Raw genomic sequence first — 14,624 nt, forward strand, 5'->3', positions numbered from 1 at the left:
AATGATAGAAAAATTAACTTTTTCAGTGATATAAAGTATGATCCTTGGCGGTCATTTAAATTCTGAGATATTTATTATACCTTTTTTTTAATAAACCTTTTTTCTAGTTTAACAATGGGTTTTGCATCTGTGGTCCTTCGATAATTTCTATTATATATTGCAGTATATCATTGCCTATCAGTGTGAGGGTGATACAGACATGTAGGTTTTGTTCAGGTTTTTTGATCCAGTTTTTGAAGCTAAAATCAGGTGTGCATCATAAAATGAGAGAAGGTATAAAGAACAGATACTATTTCTCTTTTTTTTATTCACTCCTGGCTTTGGCTTCAAAAACTGCACCAAAAAGATCCGGACAAAACCTGCAAATATGGCAGCAACCTTAGACCAGGTTCACATCATATTTTGCCACACAGTTGAGGCATACATTTTTTACTGCTCATTGCAAAAAAACTTATATTGCTACAACACATGTGAGTGGCAACCTGTAAGGATCGGAGTCTCTTGTTGCAACTGGTGTGAACATGTAACATAGTCAGGTGGACATAGAGGAGGGTGCACGGGAGCAGCGATGGCAGCTAAAGGAGCAAGTGGTAGCGTAGTCATGTGGAGTAAAAAAAACATATTGCTACAACCATGTGAGTGGCAACCTGTAAGGGCCAGAGTCTCTTGTTGCAACTGGTGTTAACAGGTAGCATAGTCAGGTGGAGTCAGAGGTTGGTACACCAGGGCAGCGATGGTAGCCAAAGGAGCTAGCAGTAGTGTAGTCAGGTGGAGGCAGAGGCCAGTACACAGGAGCAGTGATGGTAGTAAGAGGAGCAGTTGAATTGCAGACCTTAACTAAGAGCAGAAAGCACAATAATCATGCAAGGGAAGTAGGTTCAGGGCCAGGCTTAAATAGGAAGTCCAATTAGGAAACAGGTTGGAGCTAATCAGGAACTGGGTTGCAGTAACAAAGAACTGGGACACAATTCAGCAGGAAAGATGTCCCAAAGGCTGGATAGTTCACTGGGGAGAGTCATTGCCTGGAGCACAGGAGGTCCCAGGTATGAGTCCTGACAGAACCTATAGAAGCTGTATCTATGTGCAAGTATTATGCTAAAAAAGCCACTACCTCATGAATGTAGTAGATATGTGCGTGGATGTTTATCAGTACTTGTACAACCTCCCACTTGTAGCATTTTGCCTTTTCTGCAAACTGAATTAGTGTTTGTGCCTGGCCTTGAATCAGTAAATACAGTATTTTTGTAATATTAAGTAGATTTGATAACATTTATTGTCATTTAAACCTATTAGTCATTGCCTAAGGACCTCTCACCCACTCTTTTTTCTGTAATACAAAGTTGGGGAATATTTCTCAGAGTAACAGTATACTCCATTTTGGTATAAAAGGAAATCAAGACAAAAGGAAAAACAAGCAAACAACTTATCACAGTGCACAGAAACTCACATCTACAAACGGCCATGTATTACAGGAAAAAGAACAAAAAGATTTATTAAACACAAAGTGGTTATTAGTAATTCACCAGGGACGACTTTCTACCATACAAGCTGTTCTTTTTATGAAATTAGGAATAAAAGCAATTGAATGAAAATCCAGCAGTATCAGCATCATTACTATTATAATTATTACAATATTGTCTTCCTGTTTGTACACTGCATGCATCTCATACATTCTTAAAACCAATGCTTAATGGAATTCCATTATGTTATGTATTGTATCTTGCATTTAAACTCTATTTACTAGACTTCCTGTTTGTGTAATGATTCTTAAAAGCAGATGTGTAGAAATAGCTATGCAGCCGGAGCACATTGTCTTGTTTTTAGTACCATGGACAGGGATCAATGATGCCCTTTTACTCACTATGTCAAAGTTCTTGCATAAAGCATCAGTGAGTTTGTAGGATACGGCATTGTTTCTGTCTATCCAAATGTTTTAAAGGGAATATGTCATCAGGTTCATGCTGCTCAAACAATGGGCAGCATGAACCCAGGACATATATATTGCCCATTCAGTCCATGTAGGTTTTATTCTAAATCGCTGCAGCATTTCATTTTGACTTGGAGCTGAGCTCTCAGAGCTCTCAATTCAAAGAGTTGGGTTGCACCAGGCTATTTCCACCCACGTCATCAAGCTCCTTTCCTGTTTGTATATAGCAAAAGAGCTGTCAGTCAACATGCTGCCACAAGGGATAAGCCACTGCTGCCCATGTTTTTGACTCACGAGCTGAGATTTGAGTCAAAAACTTCTAAACATGTTTTTTGGGTTGATGCTGCCTGTGGTTTGGGCAGCATGAACCTGGTCACAGGTTCACTTTAAAGACTAAGCTCTTAAGAAGTCCTTGCCTTCTTTTAAAACATTTGTTTAGTTCAAATTCATTTTAAGATATGTGGTGGAAAATGGCATTAGCAGCAGCTGGTGTCAGCTGTACTGTACAGCTGACACTTTGCTGCAATGACTGGGATCATAGACAACACTGATGGTTTGCTATGGTAGTTGGGAGTGTTAGCGGAGTAGAGCACTACAGGTATATTCTTGTGTTCAAAATCAAGGTTAAGTACGAGCTGCTCGTAGAATCATTGACTACTCACACTGCATTTTGTGTAATTAATTGAGTATAAGCACTTTCAATGTTGTTAGCATATGTAATTAAAATGTATAATTTTCTCCTAATCCATTAAAATAACATACTTCCACCTATTGTATATCACAGAAAATAGAGCTGCTAAAAAAAATTCTTTGTCATATTCGTTTTTCTCATCTCAAAATTAGTAAGAGTTGACTCATGAAGTTAAGGAAACATTCCAAAATATTTTTTTTGTTGCCAGTAGAGATGAGCGAGCACCAAAATGCTCGGGTGCTCGTTATTCGAGCTTTGTGTGATGCTCGAGAGCTCTGTTTGAGTAACAAACCCCATTGAAGTCATTGGGAGACTCGAGCATTTTTCAATGGACCTGCCAGGTGTCGAGCATCTCTCTCCCTCTCTCCTGAAATTTGATTGAGCATCAGAGGACCGCCTGGTGCTTGCTCGAGTAACGAGTAGTTTCGAGTATGTTAATGCTCGACCAAGCATCAAGCTTGCTCGCTCATCTCTAGTTGCCAGTGTTATCTCTATATTTGTTAAGAGACAGGAGTATTTATAGATTTCAAACAGGTAATATTGAAAGCCATGCTAAAAGACATTCATATGCATAGCTTGTGGCAATCCTATTATTAGGATTGGTCATTAAACTCTAGCAGAAGCAGTGACATCAATCTCTAGGCAGGAATTTCTCCCGGATCACACCTTGCTTGCCTGCTATTCATTAGCTAGTTTGAGTAAACTCTCCCTGGAGTCCTTGATTAACATTTCTGAGCTTGCAATTGGCAGTGTTTGGCAATCACTTAAGGCTTACATGAAGGTTATAAATTAATATGTGTTTTATATCTGGGCAAGAAAAATGAAAAAAGCACATAAAGAATAGGAGGAATCGGGCTAAGCAGCAGCACATGTGAAAAAGGGTATACTTATAGATCATAAATTGAACATGAGTCAACAATGTGATGCAGCAGCCAAAAAGATAAACACAATTCTGGGATGTATTAAGAGAAGCATAGAATCTAGATCACATGAGGTAATTATCTCCTTCTACTCTTCCTTAGTCAGACCTCATCTGGAATACTGTGTCCTGTTCTGGGCACCTCACTTTAAAAAAGCATTAATAAACTGGAGCAAGTTTAGAGAAGAATTACCAATATGGTGAGCGGTCTGCAAATCATGTCCTATGAGGAATGGTTAAAGGATCTGGAAATGTTTAGCTTCCAAAAAGAAGGCTGAGAAGAGACTTAATAGCTGTCTACAAATATCTGAAGGGCTATCACAGTGCAGAGAGGGATTAGCCCTATTCTCATTTGCACAAGGAAAAACTAGAAGCAATGGGATGAAACTGAAAGGGAGAAGACACAAATTAGATATTAGAAAACACTTTCTGACAGTGAGGGTGATCAATGAGTAGAATAGGTTACCACGGGAGGTGGTGAGTTCTCCTTCAATGGAAGTGTTCAAACAAAGGCTGGACAAATATCTGTCTGGAATGATTTAATGAATCCTGCACTGAGCAGGGGGTTGGACCAAATGACCCTGGAGGTCCCTTTCAACTCCACCATTCTAGGATTCTATGCGGGCTCCACGGGCGAGTCAGGTTCTGCCTGCAGGAGCCCTCAGCGGGATCCTACCCTGCCCGCGGCCATGAACATTCTTTTACCTGTCTGGATGTGGTGGGGGTCTTCTCCGTCACGGATGGATCTTCTTTCTTCTACACGGTGGTTGCATGCTGGCGCGCCGTGCGCATGCGCAATATGTATATATATTTTTAAATCTCCTACTTTCCCACGGATCCACGGCACGTCTACAGTGTCAGCTTTGGGTATGCCGCAGATGGGATGGCTTCCACTGACTTCAATGGAAACCATCAGTGCGGGATCCGCAGAAAAATGGAACATGCTGCGATTTATTTTGCGGACATCGCTATGAGCGGCTTGATTTGCGGATCTCCCGCGTGGATTCATAGTAACATAGTGACATAGTATGTAAGGCCGAATGAAGACAATGTCCATCTAGCTCAGCCTGTTTATCCTCCTATGTTGTTGCAAATCATATTCTGCAAATCATATCCACTCGTAGACATGAGGCCTAAGTAAAGTCTAGCTCCTACTTGCTCATCCTTCACCCACCCCTCACTTGGAAGGGGTGGGGGTCAGCTGCAGTTCACTCTTGCTTAGGTTAGATTTAATTGGGCTTTCTTCAGGTAATTTTATGTGGCACCGATTAAAAAAAAAAAAAATGCTATACATATGTGGTATCCCCACAATTCTAAGAACCCATAGGATGAAGATGAAGTAATAGTTATACTGCATGGTAAATAACATAAAACTTGAAAACACATGTATGCCTTAAAAACTGTTGCCTGGCCTTTCTCTGTTATCCAGGACTTCAGAAGAGAGGGATTTAGGGGTTCTTATTTCTGACAGCTTTCTGACCACAGTGCAGCAAAGAAAGCAAGGAGAATGCTCGGCTGCATAGCTAGAAGTATAAGCAGTGGGAAAAGGAAGATTGTCATCCTGTTGTATAGAGCTCTAGTGATGGGCTACAAAAATGGGGAAAGGTCTCAAGAACAAAACTTATCAGGAAAGACTTAAAAAACTTAATTTGTATAGCCTGGAGGAGAGGAGGGCAAGAAGGCATGATCAAAATCTTTATATATGTTACAGGTATAAATGAGGTTCAGGAAGGAAGTGTATTTACTAGGAATCTAAGTTCTAGAACAAGGGGGCACAATCTGAGATACAGTATAGTTGGGGGAAGATGAGAAGCAATATCAGGAAATATTTTATTACTAAAAGAGTAGTAGATGTTTGGAACAAACTTCCAGCCGACGTGGTTTGAAAATCAACAATAGATGAATTCTAGCTGTCTGGGATGAGCATAGATCTATCCTAAGAAAGAAATAAGAGAATATTAGGGTAGACTAGATGGACCATGTGGGATTTTTTTGCAGTCAATTTTCTACATGTCTATGTTCATTAACATTAACATTACAGAATCACTTATACTGCAGCTGAACACCGTTTTGAATGGTTCGAAACAGAAGTGTTTATTTTCTTATGTCTTCAGTACAGTTTATCCTTTGCAAATCAGTCCCTAAGGCTGTATAGCACTAAATAGGATACAGTAGAGGATTTGCCTTTCTCAGAAACTAGACCAGTGATTTGATAAATTAGTTGTACGCAGTGTTGTCTATAGCTGCCAGGGAATGTATCATTATTAATCAAACAGGAGTGTACAGCATATTTCCAAACCATTAGCAATGTTTAGTTACTACATACTGCCTCCATTGCCTTCACTGTATCTAAAAAAATCTTGAAAATGCTAAAAACTACAAGATGGACTACATTGTCATGTCTAAATACTGCCCGCTATTAAATAGATATACATCTTATGGCTGTTATTAAACTTTTCTTTATATGCACCCTACCATCTCCCGATTCACTTCTTCTCTCACTGGGTTCATTAAGAAGCTGAATATCCCGCTGACGTCTTAGTAGTAAAGTGACATTAGCAAGTTGTGATTTAATTGAAATCGGTCTTGCTGCTGCTTCATGATCAAGAGGTCAAATTGTTAGAGAAACCATCACACCTCAGTACATTAAATCAGGAAGGAGTGGCACCCGCATATACATTTAACAAGATCATATATTTCTGTTCACTTGGCAGTCTTTTTGGAATGTACAATCATTAGTTGAAGCTGTAATGGTCTAGGAAAGAACTACTACATGCATACGCAACAGTATCCCAAGCTGTAAAGACACCAATATTGGGTGTTAGTTGGAAAACTGGCCAATAGTGAGTTAAATGCACTATAATTCCTTTTTATATTGACACAAAAATAATTATTTTGAGACCTCAGTGGGACTAAATCAAGACTTTAAGAGGCCGAGCAATGGACATTAAAGTAAATTGTTTATCTTACAAGAAAGAATTGCGATATCCTGTACTTTTCAGTTTACTGCCAAACAACAGTTGAAAATATATACTGTATATAACATTTTACAAGCATTTGTGTTGATTTGATCTACGATAAAAGATAAGAGAACTTTGCAAATAGTCTTGACCAAAGATATAGTACCATTTTGTGTATACAACTATGCTGACCTATACTGAATGGCCACTCTGTTGGGAACACCAGCCCTTTTACAATTGAAGCTTCCCTGTATAGAAATAAGACACTTGATCCTGGAGTGCAGCATAAAATCAAGTCAGCACGGTTTCCTCTATGGGTTCAGCTGTGCAGTAATATCATAGAGAACTGTACTTCTGTCTTCAGCCCCGCTTTCCAATGCTGCAGCCCCTGCTTTTGTCTTGGTGTTTGTTGCGGAGGATGACATCACCAGATCTCACCTGACCACTGCAGCCAATCAGAGGCTGCAGTGTCATCATTCTCAGCTAATGGCATCATGGCTCACATCCTGGGAGCTATGATACCAGGAGTTCAGGACAACGATGATGCAACCTCTGTTTATCTGCAGTGGTCAGGTGAGATCTGGTGATGTCATCCTCCAAAGCAAATGCTGGGAGGATGGTGATGCTGCAGCATTAGATTTCGGGGGCTGAGGACAGTTAAGTATAGCTCCTTTTGTTATTTTAGCACAGCTGGACCAATACAGGAAATGCTGTCTGATAACTGAACAACCCCTCTAAGTGTGCATCAACTTTGGAGGGGAAATGTAAGTGATTTGAGAGACTTCAAACAATGCATGGTTATTGGTCCTAGACTAACCAGTCCCAGTATTTCAAGAACTGTCAATCTTGTTGGGTTTTCTCATGCAATATTGTGGAGTATACAGAGAATGATGTGATTGAGGATTAACATCCAGCAAAAGTGATTCCTAGGGACATAAACTCATTGATAAAAGAGAGATGAGGATGGTAAGACTCATTCTGATGAGCAGTTGGTGCACAGTCAAGCAACTTGCAATCAAATACAATGACGTTCCTCCAATCAATGTGTCCGAATGCGCAACTCATTTTTCCTTAGCACAGATGGACTATAATGGCAGATAAGAATGTGAGTGCCATTGCTGTCTAAGAAAAGCATAATGGCAAGACTCCAATGGGCAAACAAATGCAAAAAAATTAATTACTGAGCAGTGGATTGAGCACTGGTGAGATGAATTCTGATTGGAAAGTCAGAATTTGGTGCAAACAGCATGAACCCATGAACACTTCTGGTCGGCTATTAACAGTTTAGGCTGATAGAGTAATGGTGTGAGGAATGTTTTTATGGCACATTCTCTGATACTACTGGATGGACACATTAAAAACTGTTGCAATTCTGAAGGCCAAAGAAGGTTCACTGCGCTACTAGTTGAGTATCTTTAATAAAAGGACCATTGAGTGTCTGTGCTTTCATGATTTCAGAATACAAAGGAGTCCAATGTGTTGTCTTGTCATGCAATCATATCTTAGGAGACTTTAACATGTAATTTTTATCATGTCCCTGAGTTCTGCTGCAGGGTTGCATCTTAATCCCTCATAACTTGAGATGAGTGAGCAACCAAATGCTCGGGTCCGCGTTATTCGAGTTGAGCTTTTCGTAAAATTCAAGAGCTCTACTCAAGTAACGAACCCCGTTGACTACAATGGGAGACTCGAGCATTTTTGTATGTGGGACGCCGGGTGCCGAGCTTTCTTTTTTTTTCTTTTTTCCTAGGTTTGTGTCTCGCTCGCTCTCTCTCTCTCTCTTTCATATGGAAGCCTGGGATGGAATATAATCTTCTATTTCTCAAGAAGTGACCAATAAGTCCTTCATTTAGGCAGCTTTTAGTTAATTTTTGGCATTTGTGCTAAATAACATTATTGATCTTATTGGTATCTTTTTAGCAGTAGAAGTTTATGGTTTTGTTCTGGGATTCCATCTCATTCTTCTTTGCAGGGATTCAGAAGTCACCCTGGTATAGAACTCATGGATGTAGTGTAGAACAAAATGTGAATGTCCCTTTCCTCACATCCATCTACCACTAATAGGTTAGAAAGAAAAGGAGGCAAATGGAGAAAGTGTAACATGTGAGTTCAGAATCTGACCACACAAAAGGTTTGTTTGTAGTCAGGAGCCACGAAGACCCATAGGTTTGCATAGGAGCTGTAGATTTTTTGCAAACACTATTTGCAAAGTTGCTTCATTTTCATTATATGCACTCTGCTTGCTAATTCCATACTATAGGCTGCTGTAACTGTATATCATGTTGGTGGAACTACTGGAAAATTGCTAAAAGTTTGATACCATTAACTTCTTCCTGATACAACCAGCTTTGACATTTTCATTTTTTTTAGATGTCAGCTGTTTAACAGAGCTGTCACTAGCTGTATATAAGCGGACTCCGCTCCTGTGTGACTTCAACTATACATATTTGGTGCATGTCAGTAATGGGTTTATAACAATATATTACTAAACTATCAGGCTAACGTAGTGGGGTTGATCACAGCACACACAGTACCTTAGACTGCAAGGGAGGACAGTCCTGGAAAAATAGTGTCGATCCTAACCGATCCTGGATCCTGGACCAGTATAGTATACAATCAAATGATAGATGTAGAGCAGCACGTAAGGGGATTTCTTCAAATATTCAATGCTTTATTGTGCCCAACGAGACAACGTTTCGACCCAAACACAACGGGTCTTTGTCAAGTCCAGGACTTGACAAAGACCCGTTGTGTTTGGGTCGAAACGTTGTCTCGTTGGGCACAATAAAGCATTAAATATTTGAAGAAATCCCCTTGCGTGCTGCTCTACATCTATCATTTGATTGTATACTATCAAGCTAGATTTATCCCATGTTTTTCATTGTGTTGAAAAACTAAATTTTTTCCCCATATGTAGTGAAAAAGACCTATGTTAGTTGAGCTTCAATGGCTCATGCCCTGTGCTTGACTAGCCAAGGGTGCTCTGCAGCTATGTTGCTCAAGAGTCCACATATTGCAATCTCGAAACCGGTTCCGATTTTCTGAAATTTAACTTGAAATGTAAAATTGCACTTTATATCTTGGATGGATTGATGGATTAATTGAAAAGAACAGTTCATAACTTTTTTTAGGCTCAATCGGAAACACTTTACTGTGCTCCTTGAAATGAAGACTTCTGGCTTCCTGGCAGGTACGCATGCATCCTTTTTCCTCTTAAAATACTTTGCAGCTTCTCCCTAATGACTTTCTAGCAGCTAGACATTTTTCTGCTTTGCATAAAACGTGTCTGTTTCGATGAACACATAATCAATGAAAAAGAATACAAAGAATGAGGTACCCCTTTCTTTTATAAAACGGTATGCACTTTTTTTGCTTCTGTGGTATTAATCTGATTGTAGAGCTGAGCTTTTTGATAGATGTCCTAATTTCATCTGCAGCCCATTATATTAAAACATTACTTTATTTCATCTGTAAGTGAAGACATTTCCCCAAAGAATATAGTAAAAAAAACTCTAGAGTTACGCTATTCATTATTGAGATGTACAATGAAAGATTCAAACAGAACATTTAATCTCTTCTCGAGGAATTCATACATTTCAATATTTGCATAAAGAAAGCTCCAGATAGATGGAAAGCTAAACATGCCACTATGAAAACCTGCAGTAATGGGTGCAATTTTTTTTTCTAAAATATGGATATTCCAGAAACTACCATTACCGGCCTACAACATTCAGACTAAGAAGTGTTTTCACAAGCGAGAAGTACAGCTCATGTTATTTTGAGATCATTTAGTTAAATGGTTAAAGGGGTGTCCAGTAGAGTTGAGCAAAAATACTCTGCCGAGCTTGATGCTCGTTCGAGTATTAGCGTACTCGATGGTGCTCGTTATTCAAACAAGCATCAAGCCGTGTTCGACCTCGCCCCAGTTTTTGGCTCCTCCCAGCTGTGACGTGCCTGTATTGGCCCCTCCCCATGGCGACGCAGCGTGCATCATTGGCAAATTTTTTTGAGAGAGAGAAAAAAAAAATAGTGTCCAGTTTTAAACTATTGATGGCTTATACTTAACATAGGTCATCAATAGTAAATCTTCATGGTGCATTGCCCGGGAATCTGATCAATCAGCTGTTGGCCGGGCCGGTGCACTCATACATTGTGCTGACTTCTGTGGATGCAGATAGCTCTCTCTCACTGTAGTGGCTCAGCTAGGTAATGCCAAGTTCCCATTAAAATGAATAGTATATTGTTGTCTCCCATCATACTGTAGAAGAACAAAACCCATTAAACCTATAAAACATTTGACTCTGACTAAATTAACTTATCTGGTCTTTATAGTGACATATGTGGTAAGTGACAGTCTTCTTTTTAATCATTGCTCTATGATATTAAACTTGGCTTGTAATTTGACTTTAAGCAAAAGAACTTGAACAGCAGCTATACCAAAACCATCACTAGAAGGTATAGTTGAAGGTGCAAAGAAACCTTAACAACAGCCCTATAGTGTTTTTACGTCCTGCTGATGCAGGACGTGTATGGAGGGAGATAGCGCCGCTATCTCCCTCCATACAGTGTGGGCATCAGCTGTTTATTACCCCTTTAAATGCCACTGTCAATTCTGACAGTGGCATTTAAATCCCCCGAACAATGTTCAGGGGTTCCGTACGGCCCCCCGCGGTGAGATCAGGGGAGCCGTGCAGGTGTCATGGCAGCCGGGGTCTTCTGAAAGGCCCCAGGGCTGCCTTAGCAGACTGCCTATCAAGCCAACCCCCATGGGGTGGCTTGATAGACTGCCTTTCAAAAAGTAGTATGGCATTACGTCATACGGCAGGAGCGATCAAAGCATCGCTGGTTGTGGTCCTCTAGGAGGACTAAAAGAAAGTGTAAAAATAAGATCAATAAAGTTTTAGTAATTATTAAAAAAATAAATAAAAGTAAAAAAAAAAAAACCCTTTTGCCATATTTGCAATGAAAAAATCAAAATAATAAACTAAAAATATGTGTTTGATATCGCTGCGTCCGTAAAAGTCCGATCTATCAAAGTAATGCATTATTTTACCCGCATGGTAACCGTGGTCCGAAAAAAAAAAGAACGCCAGAAATGCACTTTTTTGGTCACCCTATCTCCGAGAAAAAATGTAATAAAAAGCGATCAAAAAGTCAATTGTATGCGAAAATGGTACAAACGGAAACAATAGGACATATCGCACAAAATAAGCCCTGCCATAACTATGTCAACAGAAAAATAAAAAAGTTATTGTGCGCAGAAAATGGACACAAAATAATTTTAAAAAATTAAATATCTTTAAAAAACAATACAAGTATTACAGCAAAAAAAAAAAACCTATAAAAGTTTGGTATCTTTGTAATTGTACTGACCCATTAAATTAAGTAATCGGGTCATTTTTGCTGCAGTTTGTGCACCGTAGAAACAGGACGCACCGAAAGAATGTCGAATGTCGTTTTTTCCCATTTCTCTCTGCTTAGAATTTTTAAAAAGTTTTTTAGTACATTATATGGTACAATAAATAGTGCCATTGAAAAATACAACTCGTCCCGCAAAAGAACAAGCCCTCATACAGCGACGTTGATGGATAAAGGAACTACAATTTTTTTAAAGGGAGGAGGAAAAAAAGAAAATGGAAGAAAGAAAAAAAGCTCCATTACTAAGGGGTTAAGTTTGACTATTTGAAAGGGTTTGTCTGTTTCAGGGTGTGTCTTTTTACTCACATACCTGAACATATCTACGCAGGAGGAAAAGAAGAAAAGGACACGTGTATGATAGTTTCCTTGCAAAATCATAGATGTAGTTTCCATTAGGAAGATCTTTTGCACCTACTATGAGATATATATTCATCTTCTGTTTTAAAAGGAACCCATCAAGCACCGATAAGCACCATAAAATGAGGTTATGGGCACATAGTACATATATAGTACTATATGTGTGCATGTGCAATGAATGAAAAGATGAGTAAGATGAATGCACCGAATGCAGCTTTCTGAGTGGACAGTGAGGAAAGGGGGAGGCAGGCAAGTATAAAAAGCACCCCCCCGGACTTCATGACTAGAGATGAGCGAGCACCAAAATGCTCGGGTGCTCGTTACTCGGGACGAAATTATCGCGCTGCTCGAGGGTTCGTTTCGAGTAACGAACCCCATTGAAGTCAATGGGCGACCCGAGCATTTTTGTATATCGCCGATGCTCGCTAAGGTTTTCATTTGTGAAAATCTGGGCAATTCAAGAAAGTGATGGGAACGACACAGAAACGGATAGGGCAGGCGAGGGGCTATATGTTGGGCTGCATCTCAAGTTCCCAGGTCCCACTATTAAGCCACAATAGCGGCAAGAGTGCCCCCCCCCCTCCCAACAACTTTTACTTCTGAAAAGCCCTCATTAGCAATGCATACCTTAGCTAAGCACCACACTACCTCCAACAAAGCACAATCACTGCCTGCATGACACTCCGCTGCCACTTCTCCTGGGTTACATGCTGCCCAACCCCCCCGCACGACCCAGTGTCCACAGCACACACCAAAGTGTCCCTGCTCAGCCTTCAGCTACACTCATGCCACACCACCCTCATGTCTATTTATAAGTGCGTCTGCCATGAGGAGGAACCGCAGGCACACACTGCAGAGGGTTGGCACGGCTAGGCAGCGACCCTCTTTAAAAGGGGCGGGGCGATAGCCCACAATGCTGTACAGAAGCAATGAGAAATATAATCTTGTGCCACCGCCATCAGGAGCTGCACACGTGGGCATAGCAATGGGGAACCTATGTGCCACACACTATTCATTCTGTCCAGGTGTCTGCATGCCCCAGTCAGACCGCGTTTTTTTATAAATAGTCACAGGCAGGTACATCTCCGCAATGGGAATTCTGTGTGCACCCACAGCATGGGTGGCTCCCTGGAACCCACCGGCTGTACATAAATGTATCCCATTGCAGTGCCCATCACAGCTGAGGTAACGTCCGATTAAATGCAGGTGGGCTTCGGCCCACACTGCATGCCCCAGCCAGACTGGGGTTCTTTAGAAGTGGACACATGCAGTTACAACTCCCTGTGGACCCACAGCATGGGTGGGTGCCAGGAAGCCACCGGTGGTACATAAATATATCCCATTACATTGCCCATCACAGCTGATGTAACGTCAGCTTTAATGCAGGTGGGCAAAAAATTAATTGGATTACACTGTAGGCGAGGGCCCCAAAAAATTGGTGTACCAACAGTACTAATGTACCTCAGAAAAATTGCCCATGCCCTACCAAGAGGGCAGGTGAAACCCATTAATCGCTTTGGTTAATGTGGCTTAATTGGTAACTAGGCCTGGAGGCAGCCCAGTTAAAATAAAAATTGGTTCAGGTGAAAGTTTCAACGCTTTAATGAGCATTGAAACGTATAAAAATTGTTTACAAAAATTATATGACTGAGCCTTGTGGGCCTAAGAAAAATTGCCCGTTCGGCGTGATTACGTGAGGTTTCAGGAGGAGGAGCAGGAGGAGGAGGATGAATAGAATACACAGATTGATGAAGCAAAAAGGTCCCCGTTTTTGATGGTGATAGAGAACGATGCTTCCATCCGCAGGTGCAGCCTACGTATTGCTTAGGTATCGCTGCTGTCCGCTGGTGGAGAAGAGAAGTCTGGGGAAATCCAGGCTTTGTTCATCTTGATGAGTGTAAGCCTGTCGGCACTGTCGGTTGACAGGCGGGTACGCTTATCTGTGATGATTCCCCCAGCCGCACTAACCAACCTCTCTGACAAGACGCTAGCCGCAGGACAAGCAAGCACCTCCAGGGCATACAGTGCAAGTTCAGGCCACGTGTCCAGCTTCGACACCCAGTAGTTGTAGGGGGCAGAGGCGTTACCGAAGACGGTCGTGCGATCGGCTACGTACTCCCTCACCATCCTTTTACAGTGCTCCCGCCAACTCAGCCTTGACTGGGGAGCGGTGACACAGTCTTGCTGGGGAGCCATAAAGCTGGCAAAGGCCTTGGAGAATGTTCCCCTGCCTGCGCTGTACATGCTGCCTGATCTCTGCGCCTCCCCTGCTACCTTGCCCTCGGAACTGCACCTTCTGCCACTAGCGCTGTCGGATGGGAATGTTACCATCAGTTTGTCCGCCAGGGTCCT

This window comes from Eleutherodactylus coqui, chromosome 2 (assembly GCF_035609145.1).
Source record: "Eleutherodactylus coqui strain aEleCoq1 chromosome 2, aEleCoq1.hap1, whole genome shotgun sequence".
Classification (NCBI taxonomy): Eukaryota; Metazoa; Chordata; class Amphibia; order Anura; family Eleutherodactylidae; genus Eleutherodactylus; species Eleutherodactylus coqui.